Source organism: Pyrus communis, chromosome 11 (assembly GCF_041283825.1).
Source record: "Pyrus communis isolate YQ-2024b chromosome 11, ASM4128382v1, whole genome shotgun sequence".
In the NCBI taxonomy this organism is placed as follows: Eukaryota; Viridiplantae; Streptophyta; class Magnoliopsida; order Rosales; family Rosaceae; genus Pyrus; species Pyrus communis.
Window position 1 is genome coordinate 15,463,270 of NC_142575.1, and position 18,880 is coordinate 15,482,149.

Genomic DNA, 18,880 nt, shown 5'->3' on the forward strand with positions numbered 1-18,880 from the left:
AAATAAAGCCCGTGCCATCATTAGCGCCCCACCTCCGACGACAAAGAAACAGCTCCAGTCGTTACTCGGGCAGATAAATTTCCTCCGGCGTTTCATCGCCAATTCGGCCGGTAAAATGAAGGCATTCTCTACGCTCCTTAAACTGAAGGAGACCGACCGATTTGAATGGCGCCAAGAGCATCAAACTGCGTTTACGCAGATCAAGGTGGCCCTTTCCACTCCACCAGTGCTCGTTTCACCTTGTCGCAACAAACCCCTTAAGTTATACATTTCGGCAGCCGACGAATCCATTGGTTGCCTCCTCGCGCAAGATAATAATGTCGGGCGTGAACAAGCTATCTTTTACCTTAGCCGAAACCTGAATTCCCCAGAGATTAATTATGCACCTGTCGAAAAACTTTGCTTAGCGCTGTTTTTTGCCGCATCCAAACTTCGGCATTACATGCTCCCCACAGTTACGCAGGTCATCGCCCAAACCGACGTAATTCGTTACATGCTGACTCGGCCTATGGTCAAAGGCCGAATCGGGAAATGGACACTCGCCTTATCCGAGTTCAGCCTTCAGTATATACCACAAAAGGCCGTCAAGGGGCAAGCCCTCGCCGACTTCCTGGCACAACACCCATCCCCTTATGGTTTTGAGGGGGGCGACGTCGACATCGGTTTCATCACCACACGCGATAACCATTGGACTATGCATTTTGATGGTTCCAGTACTTCGACCTCGGCCGGTGTCGGTATCGCAATTCAGTCGCCGGACCACTGCCGATGGTATTTTTCTCTCAAGTTAGATTTCAGCTGCACTAATAATCAGGCCGAGTATGAAGCCCTCATTATCGGCCTCCATGTTTTACACGATCTGCGGGCCCCCCGCATTCTCGTCCTTAGTGATTCTGAACTTGTGATTAACCAGCTGAACGGCGTGTTTCGCTGCATGAGTTGTACTTTAGCTCCCTATCACATGGTCGCCACCTACCTGGCCGAGTCATTCGAACGAATCACATTTGAACACATTTCACGTATTCACAATACTGACGCCGACGAACTTGCCCAGATCGCCTCCGGAGCACAACTCATGGGGGGCAAACTTGGTCGAATTGTGGGAATTGCGACCACGGGTCAACGATCGTACCCCGCCTTGATCAATCAGCAAACTCTCCAACGCGCGCACGTAATACGTACAAGGGTAATGTCGCTCCCATCCCTACTAGAACGAGGAGATCCCATAGAAGTATGTGCCGTCGAAGTAGAACCAGATGATTGGAGAAAGACGATGTTACGGTACCTCGATAACCCCAATGGGAAACACGACCGAAGAACGAAGGTGCTTGCCACGAATTATGTGTCGTATCAAAATGAATTATATCGCAAGGGCGAGGATGGTTTACTACTATTGTGCCTCGGCCCACACGAGGCTGCCCAAGTAATGGCCGAGGTACATGAAGGAATTTGCGGAGCACACCAATCTGGACGAAAGATGCGCTGGTTGCTCCGACGACACGGTTATTTTTGGCCCAATATATTAAAGGATTGCATCGAATATGCACGGAGATGCGTATCATGCCAAATTCATGGACCCGTGCAAAGAGCCCCGGCCGAATTGCTACACTCGGTTACTAAACCATGGCCGTTCAGGGGTTGGGCAATGGATGTAATTGGCAAAATCACGCCGTCATCAGGGGCAGCGAAGCACGCATGGATAATTGTAGCAACCGACTATTTCACTAAGTGGGTCGAGGCAAGGTCATACGCCGAATTAACTGCTAAAGAGGTATGCAACTTCGTAGAGGAGAATATTGTGACCAAATTCGGCGTGCCAGAAACAATCATAACTGATAATGGCACTATATTCACGGCCGATAGGTTTAGGGAATACGCGGCAAGTTTGAATATCCGACTCAAGCAATCTACGCCGTACTACCCACAGGCAAACGGACAGGCCGAGGCAAGCAACAAAGTGTTGATCGGCATCCTTGAAAAAATGGTAAAAGAGAAACCTGGTTTGTGGCATTTAAAGTTAAATGAAGCATTATGGGCATACCGAACTTCACCCCGGTCGGCCACTGGAACCACTCCTTACGTGTTAACTTATGGACACGATGCTATGTTACCGGTCGAGTTGAGTATAAGCTCGTTGCGAGTAATCGAGCAGAATGATTTGTGCAGTATTGAATACAGTCAAGCGATGCGACAAGAGTTGGAAGACTTAGAAGAAAATCGAATCGACGCAGGTAACTTGTTGATTGTGCAAAAGAAAATTGCCGAACGAGCATATAACCAGCGTGTAAGACAAAAAACGTTCGGCGAAGGAGAATTGGTTTGGCAAACTGTGTTGCCTGTTGGAATCAAAGACCCCAGGTTTGGTAAGTGGTCGCCAAATTGGGAAGGGCCATTCATCGTTCACAAAGTCCTCGGCAAGGGGGCATATCATTTACGAGATCGGACGGGTTCAGTTCACAAATTGCCGATTAATGGAAAGTTTTTAAAGAAATACTACCCAATTACATGGGAAATGCAAGAGTAAGTCCATTATACTGACAGCAAAACGACCATTGTATTGATGGCAAAATAACCATTGTATTGATAACAAGAGATTCATTACAAGAGAACAAATACAAAGATTAAATTCCTAAGGGGTCGAAGGGAGGAAGGTCTCGAGGGCAGCTTTTAGCTCCAGCCACTTGGCTTCGCTCAAAATTATCTCAGCCTGCCGGGTCTTCTTGTTACATTGCAGTTGCTGGATACGCCGTGCACCGGCAGCGAGGGCCGTTAGCCGAGTCTTGTTGGCCTCAAAGTCCTTCTCAAGCTCAGAAGCAGCGGCCGACCTTTGCCGTTGAAGGTCAGAAATCTGACGTTGGAGGTCAGAGATCTGGCGATCGAACTCGGACAGCTTGGCTTTCTTCGCCTTGAGTGCCTCCATCTCCACTCGGCCGGCCTCATGCGCGACCTTGGCCACCTTCAAGTCGTCCTCGGCCTGCAAGGCTCGCTCGAAGACAAGAAAGTGTTGCCGAGTTCGCTCCAAGAGGTCGGTAAGGAAAGAGATACCCTCCGGGCTCAGATGACCACCGCTGGCGAGGTCATTGAGACACTCTCCAACAGAGTCAAGGCCTTTGCACCGGAGAGCTTGAGAAGCAGTCAGAGACAAGACTTCGTGCAGCTTCACGAAGACTTCGGCGGGCGTGGCTCCCACCGATTCGGCCGGAGCAGCAGAGGAGCCGGCCTCACCGGTCGTACTCTGGAGTAGAGCGTCAAGCTCCATTTCCCACGACGGCTGCACATAAGAGGAAAATTTGGTGAAGAACAGTAAAGACGTGATGTAGTGCATAAAGGAAAAAGGAGAATGTTTTAGACCTGCCGAGAAGAGACTTCGGCCATGCCCTCTGGGTCATTGCTCGAACCCAGGGAACTTAATGGCCGAGCCCAGTGCCTCAGACCGCTACGCAATTCGCGCGGCCGATGGAGGTCATCTACATTTGATGGCCACGATGGCGGCCAGGAAATATAAACAACGCCCCTCGGCGCATAAAATTGCCGGTGAAATGAATGTTCGGGCACCTGACATTTAATGGTCTTAAAAACATGTATCAAAAGAGAATCAACACAAAAGAAGAAAGACTTACAAAGGCCGAAGAGACTTCCTGCGGAGGAATGGGGAGATCTGCATCCTGCGGATGAATCGGCGACTCGACCGTGGCCTCAGGGTCGGCCATGGGTCTCTTGCCACGATCCGCCACTGGAGGAGTCGGTCGAGCGGCCGCCTCGACAACCGGAGAAGGACAGACGGGAGGAGAGCTGACTGGTCGGCAACGGCGTTCCAGGGGGACTTCTTCGCTCTCGCTCTCGACATCCTGGACAAAAAGAGATTATTTTACGACCAAGAAACCTGAAGGAACAAGAGTAGAAGCAGAATTATACCTCCAAAACGACCGTTGGAGTCGGGGGTGTTTCGGCAGGAGCAGCCGATTTCCCCATTTCGGGCGCCACGACCGGCTCTGAAGTATGAGCGGATGCGGGTGCGACGATTGGATCGGCCTGGGAGACGGCTGGAGGATTCGAGGTTTGAGGTGCTTGGGCAGCCGGCACAGATGGAGAGCCGGCAGGAGCGGGCGTCCCAGTAGTGTCACTGGGGACGACATGAATCTCCCGGTCGCCCTTCTTCGCCAATTTCTTGACGCGCTTAGAAGGACGAGGGGCCTCTTCCGCCGGCTCGGCCCCTTGGTGGGGGCGTTTGGCAGGGATCGACCGCTCGGTGACAAGGGTCATCTTCATAGGCGCTTTCTTCGCCTTTGCCACCGCGGCGACCACCTCCACCGTCCTCAGCACGTGAACCCCTGAAAAGCGAAGTAATTAGCAACGAGGATCAAGTTGTAAAACAAAGGAGGAAAGAAGAACGAAAAGACTACCTTGGGTCGACTCCTTAGGCTGTGTCGAGGATGTTGACCTAGGGCGGTCGCCGAAGATCTTCATCGCCAGATCTTCGGCCGAGGCGCCGAAGAAGTTGCCGGTGTACTCCTCCCACCAGTCCCCGAAGGTATCAGTTCCCAGAGATTCAGGGACCGCCGGCCGAATCCTGAATTTCCTGCACTTCTCTTGAAACTCCTGGTCGGACGTCTTGCACTCCCTCTCAGAGGAACCGGTAAGACGCCCCCGACTTAGGAGTGACCGAGAAGCGAGCAGGGGGATGGGGCTGCCTTGAATATAGCCGAGCTGCCGGGCGACAAAATGGGGGTGGTAGACCTCCCAGCCAGCTCGGCGGGCATCGCAACCCAGTGGAAGGTCGCGAGCCAAAACAAACGACCCCCAGCGCTGACGAATGTCCGCATCCTCGGACGCGGCCCACGCGGCCGTAGGAAGCTTGAGCGAGGAAGGGTACTCCTGGCGCCGGCACACCAGGAACTCGTCATCCGAGAGGACATCTAGGCCGAGGAAGTGTTTAAAAACCTCGTCGGCCCGGTGAGGTGGTGCCGGTCGAGATGCCAGTTGAAGACCGAGGGCGGCCGTTCGCTGGAAGGCAGGGACCTCCGGTCGAAGAGTAGAGAAGTAAACCTGCAACCAGAGTTGGAACACCCAGAGGGGTCCGTTCTGATGCGGGTCGATCTTGCCAATGGTCGCCTCGGCCAGGCAACGGTAGAGATTGGCGAGTATGGCTGGACTGAGCGCCAGCAAGCGACCATTAGCCAGTGCTTGGGCCACCGGCATGTTCTCCACCAGGCATTTGTTCGACCGAGTACAACAAATGAATTTGTTGTACCAGTAGAAGAGGAAGGCCTCGTGCTCTCCCTTCCTAAGGCTTTCCTCGCCTAGGCCGGCGAAATGAAGAATGAGAGTGTTATAGTTGAAGAAGTTCTTGTGGAGCTTCTGAACTTCTTCCCTTGAGGGCTCCCGATCACCCCGGCTTAGCGTCTCGACAACCCTTTCGTCGAATAGTGCCTTCAGGTCGAGAGGAGAAGGGTATCCGGAAAGGGCGGCGTCAATAGGAAGGCCGATCGAGGAAGTCCCAAGGATGGCCGAGACGTCGAGGATGGTGGGGCCGAGAGGGCCGAAAGGCAGGACCATGATGTTGGTGGCCGAACACCATAAACTCAGGGCCGCCATGAGCAGCTCCTTATCCATGGCAATTTCCATGGTTGACAGAATAATGGCATCGTAGATGCCGAGAGCCTTCCACTCCTTGGAGAAGAAGGAACTCATTCGGTCGACCCAGGCGGCCCAGGCCGTGGTGGTCGAGGGCCAAGCTCCTTGAGGACGAGCCAAGCACCATTTCGACCAGTCAAACCCTTGAAGAAGGGGGGTTAGACATTGCTCCTTGAGCAAGTTGGTAACAGACGACGGCACTGCGTCTTTGAAGAGGTGACCCAGAATCTGGTGGGTGGTGGCCATATCCTCTTGAAATCGCAGCGTCTTAACGGCGCTGCGATCGATGAATGACTTGCACTTATTGATCTCATCGGAAAGCTTCGAAATAAAGGAGGCCATTTGCAGAAGGAAGAACTGAAATATTGCAGAAGGTCTGGAAGGTTTGATTTGAGCAAACAAAGATGAGAAATTAGAGATTCTGGAGTTTCTGAGGGCGTAAGAGGCGAATGGCAGAAATGTGGGTATTTATAGGCTTTTCAGAATGAATATCAAACGTCTGGAATTCAAAAGCGCTGGTTCAGATTGGGGGGAAATGTAACCGGGAAAGTCTGCAATCATTTCGGATATTTTGGGAACCTGCGAAAATGGGATCGAGGAGTCGAAAATCCAGGACGCACGATGGCGTGTGGCGATAGGTTCAATGCATTTAATAAGGATGAGACGGTTCAATTAGTGCACGGTTTCGAGGCCCATGAGTGAAGCTTTTAAGAACGACGGAGAATCGACACGTGGCCACGCGTTGGGGGCGACGAGGAAAGTGCAATCATGTCTCATAAATATGCAGGAATAATGATCATTAAGGGAGTAAAGTTCAAAAAAGCAATAAATGTCTTCGCTTCTTCAAGGTCGAGGCCCGACCAAGAGGTGACAGTCGGCGACCTCAGAAGCGAGGGGGCAATGTTTGGGCCCAAAATATTTTGGGCAGGCCGAGCAGTCATATGTGCTCGGCCCAAGGTAATAACAGATGCTATGGGCCGGATAATAAAACCCGGGCCAGCTGGCAGGGTCAGCCGAATCTTATCTCAAGAGGTCCAGATAAATAGGAAGGATTGAGGAAATCCTGGTGCGACCAGGATTCTCGACCAGCAAGAAATAAAGCCTCAAAGGGAGGAAGATTCAGAATCCCAGTGGGAGTAGGTTTGTTCGAACCAGAATCGAAATGGGACAAGGACTCCCAATCCAAATCAGAGGAGGTTTCAAGGAATGGGGTACTATAAATACACGAGATCATGCAACATTCGAGGGACCTTCAACTCAGCATACAATTGCCCTGCGCAAAACCTCTCAATCACCTTGAGATTTTTTCCTTTTCTTTTTCCTGCCGACACACCTTCAGTTTGGATAAACAGCACTGTGGAAGCAACCGGCGAGCACCTTCAGTTTGGATAAACAGCACTGCTGCCGCAGAATCAGCCGCCCAAGAAGCATCTTCAGTTTGGATAAACAGCACTGCGTCGAGGTCGACCGATTATCTATCCAAGTCTCGGTCGAGAAAGGTTTTCGAACCTTTGTTGGCAGAGGTCACCTTGCTAGCCTTCTCGGCATAGTTAGGTGTTACGAATTACATTGCTCGGCGTACTGGTCGCCGAGTGGTTTTATGATTGGATACTCACAAGTGAGTTTCAGGGTTCGGCATTCCGACGGCCGAACTACGTTTACCATCAAGACATACATCACGTTCGAGTACCTGTGCCCATACACCTTGGTCTCGATTCGACGTGCTTATACTCTCACGAATATAATCACAGTGACCGAATCGGGCTCGGACGATTTGTGAACTCCGCAGAATTAGCAGCCTTGTCTTCAGGCTGTAGAACCCAGAGACCGAGAGTGTTCCTTCCTCGGTCGCAATCGCAAATTAAAGAAGTCAGCAACGCGCTCAAAGCTACATCAACAAATTTTACTCCTCGGCCAGGCTCGGCCGACGAGTTGGCACGCCCCGCATTCGACCGAAGGACGTAGTTAGCTTATTAGTTACTCGGCCTGCGCGCCACGTAGGTTTTGTAATTTTTAGGGTCAACAGTTTCTCTATGAATGATCAAAAAGAGAGGGTGATTGAATTGTATTTACGTTTCTAATATTACTGCCATATATATAATGTCGTTTTTGAACAGTTATGGCTGTTCAAGCTTATCTTTCTAGAACGGATGTAACTGTTTATGTAAACAATCTTATCCTTTCGAAAAAAACTGAATCCTAAAATCAAAAACGTAAAAATTGTACTTGTGTTTTTCGTCCATCCAAGCCCAAAAGACCAAAGGCCCAAGGCCCATCTTTGCCATTTAATATACACACCCAAACCTTCCAAGTCCAAGGCCCAAGGTCCATGGCTTTGGCCCAATTCCTTTCAAACAATAAGTGAGTGAACTCACTTATAAAGAGGAAGTAGACAAAGTGTATGGGCAAAAGTCCCACACAAGTTCTAACAATACCCCACATTTTCTATTCAAACTCTAGTAGATGACTCTCTTAGCAGTCCCACTGCATGGTTCATGGTTGCTCTCTTCCTTTGCACGTCTTACGCGAACTCCAGACAGAATCACATGCTTGTACATCTCCTAAAAGTCCTCGAACTGCTCGTTCAAAGAAGGCCTGACAATTCCTGACACGACCCAATAACCCAACACGACACGACACGAAATTAACAGGTGTTCGGGTCAACACGTTAATGAATTGGGTTGTTATAGGGTAACCCGATAAGCACAATGGATTGGTTTGGATATACACGTGGATAACACGATACACGATAAGCAAAATATTGATTTTATAATTTTATAACCCTAAAAAAAACTATAATAATTATATATTAATTTAACAATTTTATACCCCTAAAAACTATAATAATTGTGTGTGTGTGTGTGTGTGTGTGTGTGTGTGTGTGTTAAATTTAATTTAAAAAATTGGTGACCATTGGATCAGCTTAATCTCAGCCATCGTGCATTAGGTTGGAGGCTATTCTTCTCTTCTCTTTTATTCACTCTGATCTCTGTAGTCCAGACTTACTACCGCTCCATCTCCTTAATCCGCATCTCTCTCGCATCTTCCTCCGGTCACTTCCTTCAACTCGACTCTGGCAGCCACAAGAAAACCACACACAAGTAAGCACACACTAAAGTTATGAATTTTGTATTTTTGGGTATTCTATGTTTTTTTTTTCAAAAACTAGTGATTTGGGGTTTTCATTAAAATTATAACTAATGGTTGGGGATTTTCTGGGTTTGAGGTTTCTAGGGTTCTCTGATTTTGGAGATTTTGGAGTTTCTGGGTTGGGGCATGTTTACAAACATTCAAAAAACCCAACGATCGAGCAAGCATGCTTCGCAAGCTTGAAAATGACAAAAGGACGAGGCAGAAATAGAATCAAGCATTGGAATTTGGGAGTATAGATGTAGTTATGTAAATTAACTTTATAATGTCATGCCATTTAGTCGTATTGTAAGCCATAAGGTGAGATTCATTACTTAAAGTCATATATATACATATATATATATATATATATATTGGGGATATGTTATCAGGGGACTGGGGAGGTTAGAATTCAGATGGCCTATGAGGCAAGCAATGATAGAGTAGTGACGCTCCACCTATTTTTGTTTTGTTGTAGTAGATGCAATGTCTTAATTATTTGTATGGAATTATTTGTCCCAAGTATTGGCAATTGGCAGGCAAGTCCTCTTTTTATTGTGAACGTCGCGAGTTCATTTGTATCTATGTTTCATTTGGGGTCTATTTACTTGAAGTTAATAAGTGGGGTCTATATTTGTTTTCCAGATTTGGAGATTTGGAACAAGCAAAGCAATTAAGCAAGGTTGCAACCTGCAAATGCAAGGTATTTTTAATTGAATTGTGAATTTGAAAGTAATTTGAAATGTATATGGTATGAAATTGGTATGAGCAAGATTTTACGGTTTTGTTTTTCTTTCTTGAAGCAATGGATGTAGTAGAGCAAGATTTTATGAACCTTAGTGATGGATCGTCAGTGGAAGTTACAATAGGAATACAACTTGATCATGGAAGGGAAAATACAGAAGATACAAATACAAGTCTAGCAAAGAAAAAGCTAGAGTGATCAAATTAGGTAAGCGAATACTCAGGTCTCCTGTTTGGAAAACTTTCAACAAATTGACTACTATTTTTGAAGATGGTAAAAGTCATGCTAAATGTAAAGATTGTAAGAAACTAGTAATAGATGATAGTCATCATGGGATGGGTAATATGAATAGACATTTGAAAACGTGCCCTGGACTAACTGGTGGATTATTGTTGGTGTATGAATTATGTTCCCAAAACTTTGATCCTGTGGTATTTCGTGGCTTATTGGTAGAGGCCATTATCAAGCATAATCTTCCTTTTAGTTTTTCTGAATATGAGGGAATTAGGGCTTTGTTTGCATATATATCTGCTTATATTAAGTTACCGTGTAGAAATACAATTAAAGCATGTGTGTTGAGGATGTTCAAAAATGAAAAACAAAGGCTTCATAATTTGTTAGGCTCAGTTGAAGGTAAAATTTGTTTGACATCAGACTTATGGACTTCGCAATGCATTGATGGATATCTTGCTCTTACTGCTTACTTTGTAGACAAAGATTGAAAATTGCATAAAAGAATTTTAAGTTTTTGTCACATGCCTCCTCCGCATAGTGGTGTTTCATTATCTGAGAAAATTAATGCATTGGTGACTGAGTGGGGGATTGAGAAGAAGTTATTTTCTATTACTTTGGATAATGCTTCTTCAAATATTTCTTTTGTTAGCATTTTGAAGAATCAATTGAATCTTAGAAGTCTTCTCGTGATGAATGATGACTTCTTTCATGTGCGTTGTGCTCATGTTTTGAATTTGATAGTCCAAGATGGACTTAAAAGAAATTGATTATTCAATGATAAAGATTTGTGAATGCATCAAGTATATAAAGGGCTCTGATTTTAGTAGTTGTCCTTCTTTTGAAAAGTGGGATAAAATAATGAAGTTTTCCAAGTTTTTGGAGTACTTTTATGAGGTTACGTGCTTATTCTTTGGGACAAAGTCCCCCACATCAAATTTGTTCTTCCCCAAGGTGTTCGTAATCCAACTTCAAATTAAGGCAACCATGGATGACTCTGAAAGTTTCATGAATAAGACGGGGACTTACATGTACATGAAGTTTGAGAAGTCTTGGTCAAAGTACAGTTTGATTTTGGCAATTGCAATCATCTTAGACCCTCATTATAAGTTTCATTTTGTGGATTGAGCTTACACAAAGCTTCATGGTGTGAATTCGGTCGAATTTACAAAGGTTAATGACAAATTGAATGTTCTTTTTGGTGTGTACTTGGAAAAACTTTCGCATCTTGATAATTCAAATACTCCAGTGAATTCAGTGCCTAATCATCAAACATGGAGATGTTCTCTTTGAGGAAACCTAAGTTTGTTTTTATTTACTTTATTTATTTGTAGTAGTAGTACTATAAAAAGTGTTGATATTATATTTGAAATTTACATGATGCATGATTCTTATTACATTTTCGTTTTTATTTTTATGATGTAGGATTTTGATAATAATTATGATGGTTCAATTTCGATTGAAAAAAAAAAAAAAAAAGAATTGCAGAAGTATTTAGAGGATAAAGGAATAGATAGAAAAGTAGACATAGATGTTCTTTCTTGGTAGCAAATGGAGCGTTTTCATTATCCGATACTTTCTCAATTAGCACGAGATGTGTTAACAATTCTCATTTCAACTGTTGCATCATAATCTGCATTTAGTATTGGGGGTAGAGTACTAGATCGATATCGTAGTTTATTGTTATCAGAAACAATTCAAACTTTGTTGTACACACGAGATTGGCTATTTGGAAAAGGAATTTTGGTAAACTTCTTATAATTTGAATGGTTTTTAATGTTTGGTTTTTCTATACTTAGTTTATGTGGAAGAGAGTTCTGACGTGGAAAACCTTACTGAAAACATCATCAATATAACTCTTGAAGGCAATAGATCAAGCCAAAGTTCCAATACAATTTCCTCATGATGATTGATGAAAATTGAGGATTTTGTAAAAGGAATAACATGCGAGCTTTGAGTTCTATTGTCAAGGTTTAAACTTTTGAGAAAGGCTTCACAACCTTGAAAATAAAAACTCTTCCATTTTGCATATCCTTGCACATTTAATATTTTGTGATAGACTAGTAGTGTATGGATGTTTTTTTTATTAGGCTCTTATTTTCAAGTGTAGATGTAGTACTTAAACGACAAATGTGTTTTAATGTTTTGAAATAATATTTATGTGGCAATGTGTGGTATGTGCAAATTTAAGAAGAAGAAAAATATTTTTCTTAACGGGTCATAACGGGGGTAAAGTGACCCCACCTGTTAATGACTCGTTAAGATAACTGGTGTGACACGACACAACCCATTAAGATAACAGGTGCTACACAAAAACAACATGAACACGACAGACACGACTCATTTGCCAAGCCTAGTTGAAAGTGATCTTAACGTGAGCAGCCTTGAAGTAACCTACCTTACCAAAAGATCCTCCCTGACGAAACAATGGCAAAGGGTACTCGTCACCTTTGTGGCTTGAAGGAGACATGTTTTAGAAATTCCTACAAAAAATGTGAGAAAAAAAATATATGATGTATGCCCAAGAAATAAAATATATATATATATATGGAGTAACACGCCAGGCCACAACCAACTGGCTGCTCTATGGAGCAACCCAGCACGTCAGGCGACCCAACCTACCAGGCAGCCCAGCACACCAGGTAGCCCAGCACGCAAGGTGATGTCTCTCTCCTTCTTAATCCAAAAGGGCTAGCATCTCAAGTAAAACAGGAAAGGGGTTGATGCCCCCGCACTTCCTTCATTCTTTCTCATTCCTGCACAAGCCCGAGCTTATCAACCAATTGGCGAAAGGCCAAGCCCGCATTAGTTTCCCTCATGCCCTAATGCCCTTTGGCCTAAGCCTAGCCAACACGTGGCCCCAACCAACCGTGTCGCGCCACACTTCTCGACTCCTCGCCAAGCCGTCCAACCTACAGCAATAGCAACAGCACAATAGCCTCATGGTTACTTTATCCCCATCCTCGGCTAACGCCTAGCCAATTTTCAAGCTTGAAGTTACAGAAAATTAAAAAGAAGAAGAATTAAAAAAAAAATTTCTTACCTTGGTGTGGCATGGAAAAGAAGAAAAGGAACGAGCAACGATTCTTTACAAGGGCAAGCAAAGAAGAAGGCTAGGAGAGGGGGAATAAATTCTCTTTGGCATTCTTTCTTTCTTGTAGTTTTAAAAATTTCTCTCCAAAATTATTTAACTCCCTACTTAAGGCAGACTTAAATAGGTTTTCGTGGCAATTGATTCCCTTTCCTAGAAGAATTTATCTCCAAGTCAAGGTAGAAGATGTGCATCAAATTAGGAAACAACTCTCTACTTACCTAAGCAACTTAGGATCTCTACACCTATTGCCTTTGTTGCTAGCAACCTAGCAGGTGTGAGGGCATTTTTGGAGCAAAAAATAATCCCAAAAATCCACAAGGTAACACGTAAACTTTTATTCAAGAAATACAAGATTGCCCTCATTAAATAGGTAGGGCTCTCAAGCGTCCCCACACGTAGCTCAGCATCCCTGAAAATTCAAGCACCTGACTATGACTGCTCGCATCTCCCCTGCTCGTGTGAAAAATTCAAGGGTATTAAAGATAAAGATTGATTACCAAATTCAATCTTTAATACAATCTTATACGAAGACCAAAGCATTAAGTAAGAATCCTTATCACTATCAATTAGGGATATTCCCATCATCATTCCAAGATATTATCTCCTAATTAATATCTTGGAAATATTCATTCCTTGTGCATCTTATGGATGACATAACTTGGCTAATAGGAAGCCACCATGTGTAGGGCAAAACAATATCCCCATAGTCGGCCACCTCCCTACCCTTATCTCCACCAAATTTTGGTAAGCTTTTTGCTATACAGAAAACCCTAAACATTCACTCTATTCAGAGTTACTAACTTAGTCATCAAAGATCCATTGGCTAAACCCACCCACCCCCCCCCCCCTTTTTTTCCCCCACACTCCTCGTGGGCACGTGAGACTTTGATCTTTGATCAAAGATGTTGATTGTTTGGTAGATATTTTTTCGTCAAGACTGAAGACAAAGGAAATTTTCTACCACATCCTCCCTTTTCAAACCACATTCTCTTACATATGCTTGCCCTCCCTCTCACTCTCTCTTTAGGTTAAAGTTTCAATCTTCAAGTTTTCCTATTCCTCTTGAGCTTTCCAATGGAAATCAATCAATAGTGCAAAACGACGAAAACCTACAGTTTTTTTTTCTCATGAAATATTGCAATTATAAAGTAGAGGTTTTTAGAATCCCCTGCTCTGAGAGATAAAGTAGAGAAAATACGAAAGAAAAGAGAGAATAACCCAAGTATATTTCACTATCATTATGCCATCTTTATATGGGGTATCAAATACATGAGTGGTCATCCAAAGATTCTCTGTAGTTATCAAAAAGCCTCTCTACATTAATATAATTGTTTATGATGGTTTACTACCATATATTAGATAATAACAACCACTATTCATGTTTCACAACACTTCCCCTTGGATGTCCGTATATCAATGATAAGTTGCCTCGTTAAAGAAACTAGCTAAGTGTCACATCCTGGACCCAAGGTCGATGGAAAAATATAACTCTACTCCCAGTGCGCAAGCTAAAAATTAAACTAAACAAAAAGATTGAAGGCAAAACAAACTTCTTTTAAAAAAAATACTCCAAAATCTTACAAGTTGTAGAGAAATAAATAAATCCTTGAATCCTCGTCTAACACCACCTTAGTTCCCTCTAGCAACTCTCTTACCAAATAACTTATTTGTAAAATAAAAGGGTGAAGGGTGAGCAACAATCATCATCGTCCAGTGAGTAGAATATGTAATACACCAATCAAGCATGTTGTTTTACTCACACTATACCAGAGTATAATTATAAACAAGTTTGCATCACATATCTGCCATATCACATTACATCATCCCTTCACATGTTGGTCATTCTTCATAATATGTAGCTTACCACGTGATCCCTGAATTGGCATTTATGCCTTAATGTCCTCTTGTGCCATATATTTATCCCTTGAATAACCAAAATACTAAAGTTCTCATGCTCCATGAACAATCTCAACAATTCCACATATAATGTGTATATGAACACCAAAACATTTCCCGAAAGCTAACATGCTTGACTTGAAACTAACAAGATATTTAAAAATAGCGTAAAACCCATGATACTTCGTGGTTTTTATATTATCTGAAAATAAGGATTTTTAGAACACATTATATAAACCACTCACCTCGCAAATAGAACCTTGGCATGACAACTATCTATCGATCCCATATGTCAAATTCTTTCTCTCTCTAGGACTCACTCTGCATGCATTCCATTGGTTTTAGGGCACATTTCCAACAATCTCACACTTGCACTAGAGCCAATCAGTCGTGTGTTTAGTGATGATACCTTTTCAGATGTCATTTCAAAGATAGCTGAGTAATAGACCTCGATAACGGATATTTATATGTCATCTATAAAAGCAACTTTGAGATTAATGACGTTACCGATATACATGATTTCAATTGTATGGTTTAGTCTCTCAATTGTGTTTGGAACTTGATGAGACCTTGATTCCCTAGCTCGAGCTATCGCCTCATTAATGTTGTAGTGTGGGTGCACTAATGACGTTTTCTTGTTGGAACCAAATAGAGAGTTAATTAATGGACTTTCCCATCCAAACAACTTTGTTGTAAGCTTGGCGATATATTTTGCAATGATTTTGAAAAACTAGAGTCATTATTTTTACTGTTTCCATTCAACTATTTCTTTATTCGTAACAAAGAGATATCCAATGCTTGATATGATGTTAGATTCAAAATCTAAATCAGTTTTACACTTCCTTTTGTTACTCTGAATTTTCCTCGTTATTGAGGAATCCTTCCTTTAGTATTTCTCAAACACTTAAGGATTCACTTGATAGTTAACATGGTTTTGATCTGGGTTTACATTGATATCGTCTTGTACCATTCTTAGTACAACTCTTACCAGTGTTTTCACACAATAAAAATTACTTCAACCACCTTTCTGTGAATGCATAAAGGATTCTCTTTACACATTCCATTTCTTTGGCAATCTTTGGGTACACGCTCTTTAAGAAGAGCAACTTCCTAGTCTCATTGGAATTGTTCTTCTATTTGAAGTTTATCATTTGAGAAACTTCCTTGCATCTTTATCTATTAATACGGATTGAGATAAACCAATTAACTCATGAAATCTATCTTATAGATTCTCTTCCGTAGTGTATAGAGCATGTCTCCCATATACAGCCTATCATAATAGAAAGTTTTAAAGTCAACTTTATTAAAGCAGCATTTTATTTTCATTTCCATATATATGTACAAATTTAGGAATATGAATAACTCCCACTAATCTTTTGTAAACAAGAGATTTATTTACATCTTTATGAGAAATCAAATGATTTGACGTTTTCTCATTAGGTGCTTATAGCTCCCACTAGCTTGCTTAGACTCATGGTGGATGGATCTCTATAACATATACATCTTGTGATTCCTAGACTTAGACATATATCATCAAGACAATCTTGATAATGGTATCGGAAAACCATATTATGTTCAAACGTTGAATCACTGTGTAGTTGTAGCAAGCAATCTCTCAATTAATTGAAATCAAGACTACGTCAAAGATGGTTTCTTCAAAGTTAACCTGTCTCTTTGATTGTGGTCACCTTAAGCTACTAATTGGCTTTGTAGGTTTCTATACTTCGGGTTAAATGTTAAATACCATTTCCTTGAGTGTAAATCAAACATATGCTCAATGTAGTCCCAATGATCTTCTCTTTAATTCCTTTAAATTAAGGAGGTGTAACTCTATGACTAGTCATAACGTTCAAACCATTCAACTGAGATGATTTTTTTTTTAATATTTTTTTTATCCTTATTGATCTTCTTGGAGCTTGTGGTGTAGGATCTAGGTTTTTTAATTTGTTAAGCAACTTATACCTCAAGGACATATTCCTTGAGTTCTATCTCTTGTTCATTTGCTCTTTCTAAGGCAAATCCTATTTGGAGGACTATAATGAACTACCCAACAAACAACCTTTGTTAGTAGGTCTATAAATATGATATCCATAGAATTATGTATCCCACAAGTGTACTTGCAACACACATTGCTCTTAGAACATATGCAAGTCTATTGACATATGTTTGACAATGCCAAATCTTAACTTAATTAAGACCTGCTTTCTTTCCAACTAAAAGTGTTTGATGACCACTCATGTGTTTGATGCCCTATATAAAGATGGCATAATGATAATGGAAGATATTTGAGTTCTTGTCTTTTCTTTCTTATTCTCTATACTTTATTTCTCACATGTAATCAACACACTCTAGGTATAATTCCTTCATCTTTTGAATTTTTTGTTCTTTTATCTATGATACTAGTTAATTCGGATGGGATATGAATCTTTGCAGGTGTATTTGCAGCAGGTATATGTTATTTGTCACTCTTGCTATATTGGTAAATGCCCACGACCATCCCTCATCATTTCCACCCAATAACCGACGAGATTTGATCTCAGTTTCGTGAAGTTTGCACCGACGGGGCTTCGTGGGTGCACGATGGCGATTGGCTATTTTTTAAGGGTATTTCGTCGACCACCACCACCATTAAACATCTCTTGAACCCAAGAACAAAGCCGAAACAAGTTTGGGGGTGGTGGAGTTGCAGATTCGACAAATTGAAGAACACCCACTTTAGGGTTTTCGATGGATTGAGGCCATTTTCAGGTGTTTCTTGGCTGAATTGGACTTCGGCCCAAGTATGAAAAATGTTTCTCTCATTGAACTCTACATGTCTATAAAATTTGGTGAATTTTGGAGTTGGATAATTCATGGTTTTCAATCGCCGGAAATCGTCGTCTGAGGTGGCGCGTGGCCAGAGGGCCGATTTTGTCTTTTTAAGCTAATTTCAATATTCTGAGTTAATATTGGATTTTTTTTTTATGTGATTCGATCGTGGGGATGTAGTTTCATTTTTATCGGCCACTTGAATATTTTTATTAAATGGTTTAAATTTGACGACGAACTACAAATTGCTTGATCCCATTTAAGGGTACGTAGGCAGTTTAATAAGAAGGTTAGATGCAGTCATAAAATGATCGAATTAAATTTATTGTGGTTAATAGAGTATTGATTAACCATGACTTTATTTTTGGCCTATCACTGAGAATCGTTTCCGAATAAATTTTGGGTCGTTACATAGTTGGGTTTAAGCTACTTAATCATGTGGGCATGTGAATGTACAACAAAGGATCTCTAACCTTTAAACCCTTGAGAAGAATACTCTATGATATGATTGAGAAACTCTGGCCAGAGTATGAATGAGATTTAGGAAGCTGATCCAAATCACATTCAAGGTAATCATATAGACAAGAGAGTCACATTTAATAGTAGACATGAATAAACTATCAACCAAACAATGTGATTAAGAGTGATGATTTAGAGAATGACAATCATTGTAATCCCCACCTGAATATGTTCTCCAACTTCTATGATTAGCTTGGGTAGCCATGACATAATACTAGGTGTCACTTATGGTTCTTGGAAGCCCTGAAGATGAACAATTACTAAAGGGAAATTGAAAGTTTCAATTCACAATTGATTAGTAAGAGTTTTAATCGTCATATGCCTCGCTTAAAGGAACATAATAAATTGCACACCATGTAAGGTAATGATTGAAGGATATAACAAAGTTAAGTAAGGACAATTAAATAATTTACTTATATATGGTAAAGATAATATGTTAATTAGGCTTTAAGTTAATTTTGGGTTTGGGCCCAAATGGGTTTTAGTCCACGAGGACCATTGAGTTTAAGTTGTATGACAACTAAAAATTAAATGAAAATTAACCCAAAAACAATCTCAAAACGGTCCATGCTAAAGGAAGTGTGATGGTGGACTTATTACAAGTTTGCCACTCACTTGAAAAGAGGTATAAAAGTAACATGATAGCTTTAATCCCTTTAAATTTCTTTGAGGAAAGATGAGAGAAAACAAACTTTCTCTCTCTAGGAGGCCAGCCATGTAGGAGGAGGTGATGCGTGATTTATACGCACACAAATTAAACCCTCTTTTCGTCAAATTATAGTATATGTATAAGTAGGGATCGTTCTGGACCGGGGATTAGGAGG